The sequence below is a fragment of the Monopterus albus genome, unplaced genomic scaffold (genome assembly GCF_001952655.1).
Source record: "Monopterus albus unplaced genomic scaffold, M_albus_1.0 scaffold91.1, whole genome shotgun sequence".
NCBI lineage: Eukaryota > Metazoa > Chordata > Actinopteri > Synbranchiformes > Synbranchidae > Monopterus > Monopterus albus.
In genome coordinates this window covers 441691-444115 of record NW_018127971.1, presented here as the reverse complement: position 1 = coordinate 444115, position 2425 = coordinate 441691, and the positions used below count along the sequence as shown (strand labels likewise).

The 2425-nt window shown below is 39.4% G+C and overlaps 1 pseudogene; it reads right to left on the bottom strand.

Annotated features, from left to right (window-relative positions):
• The window catches only part of LOC109964629 (glucose-induced degradation protein 8 homolog), a 5593-nt pseudogene extending 3211 nt beyond the window's left edge, over window positions 1–2382 (bottom strand).
• Between the last annotated feature and the right edge of the window lie 43 nt (window positions 2383–2425).

Here is a 2425-nt window from a genome sequence, read left to right as displayed (position 1 = left end):
ACTTAGCTATGTCAGAATTTCGACTTAGCTAAGTCGGAGTAACTGGCGGGAATGGGCTTCCATATATCATTGACAAGTTATTGGTTCGAAAAATATTATTGACGCGCGAATAAATCGTGCGTTAAATTCGCGTCTGGTGTGAAAGGGCCTTTAGGTACCAATTGTCGTGCTATGCTAGTATAGCAGCAATGATGCGAACGCAACTTACCTCCGTGAGAGTGTATGGCAGACTGGTGCCAATTGAACCGCACTTCCTTATCCTTCCTTATTCCTTCCTTAATAAGGAAGCAGCACGGGCTGCACCCCCTCAAGTTTGCAGGGGCACCCCAATCTATTACCACCACACACATCTCACTTCCGGAGGAAGTAACAAAATAAAATGCCATTGCAACAAATTATTTGGGTTATGGCAAATGGAATTATAACTCCGCTATACAGGCACATATAATTGCTCTGTGGACTTACACTATTGTACACTGAATACGTTGCACTTTTATTAGGTTGGAAGAACTCACAAAACAGTAAAAAATAAAAAAAAAACAGCATAGTCTGAACTGTCCCGACCTTTAGTCTCCTTTAGTGATGACACTGAAAACTGTGGATCCAACACAATGAATTTCTTTCATTAAACCCTTCTTGTCTTGTAAAGGCCATCAGTTTTTTTATACCAAGACCTAATTTTGCAGCAGAAGCTTTCTGTTAAAACATCCGAAGCCTCAAGCCTGATTGTGTCACCAGGGTAGCTTTGGATTGAACATGTGTAAAACTGGCAGTGTCTCTTTGTTAAAGAAACAAAAACAAATCAGGAGTTTCATATGAAATTAATTAAATATATTTTTTTTTAAAAAGAAACGCTGATTAAAACTGTAGCACTAACAATGAATACTATCCTCATGCTGCAGAAAGCATATTGTTTGAGATCATGAACTTCAAATGACCTGCAATTTATTATTTTTTATATTATTTATTATATAATTATTTAATCAGGAAATTTCATTCAGATCAAAATCTATTTTGCAAGAGAGACCTGTGTACCACAACAGAAACAAACTGAAATAAGAAACAAAACTATTTAACACATACAAAGAGAATGAGTTTAAACTAATCTGTTCTTTGTGAGATGTTAGTGAAATATTCACCCTACCTTCTGTCTCTGCATCATATTGAGCAGGTCTCCAAAAGGCGAATCCTCAGGGTTGTCAAATGCCAGCAATGCCGGTGTCCTTTCCATTTCTGTCAAACACTCTCAGCTCTCTTCCCCATGCTCTGCTAACTGAGAATGAGCAAATTCAAGGGCAGCTATAGTTTCCCTCAAATGGATCAGCTCAATCAGGTGCTGCTGCTGCAAATAGAAAAGGCCAGAAGGTGTAACAGGGAATGAAAATAACACACACAGGAAGACAGGCAGTACAAACTATATTGATTATATTGCTAACAGTGCAAAGCCTAGATGTCTGATAAGTGACAGGCACTGTGTTTTATTTTACCTGTAGGTAAAAGTAGAGGTAACGGTTTGTATCCAGCAGCTCTGGGTGTAGACTGTTAATCAGTGCAATGGCATCCTGGATCTGCCCCTTCAGGATCATCTCTCTGATCTTAATTCTTTCATCTAGGGAATCCAAATCCACACTAGGCTCAATTCCAGACTCTATCCGGAACTTCTCTGCTGCCTCCTTGAAGCCCTCTGTTGAACAGAAACCATGGACAAATCCTGCACATTCAAGCACCACACTTGTCAACAATTAAAATCAAACTCAGAGAAATAAGAAAAGAAAAAAGGTACTTTACCTGTCACCAGGTGGTTCATAATGAGCCTGTTCATATCTGTTCTCTGAATGTGGACATTGTTGAGTTTATCCATCCACTCTTCCCTTGTTATGTCCTCCGCCTTCTCTGCATAACTCATAATGATAATATCCTAAAGGAGTACAGTTATACACATATATAATTCGGTTGTGAGTTGACAAAATGACATTTCATAAGCACACCTCATGCCAAGAACAATTATATAACGTTATAACTGTTTTTCAGTTTGACAGCAACATGGCACCGGCCTTGTGTTGAAATCTGTTCCCCCCTTTTAAAACTGGGTTTCTAGAAGCGCACCCATCTGTGGTTATGGTTCGGATAAGGTCAGGGTTCAGGTTAGGGGAAACGCATCTCCACGGGGGAACAGCTCTCGACACAACGCCGGAAATCCTAAATTACAGCAGTTTTGGCCTTCGATGAAGAAAACATTAAGCCTGATTTTCGTCAACGCGAATCAAAACAAATGCACTTCCGCCTTTCTATTCACTTATCTCAAATACACACCAGAACAACACAATCATCATTCTGTTTACCGTATTCTTTCAATGCACATCAACACGCCCATGAAAATGTAATGGCTACTTAACTCACATTACCTGAAAGATTTCTCACTACT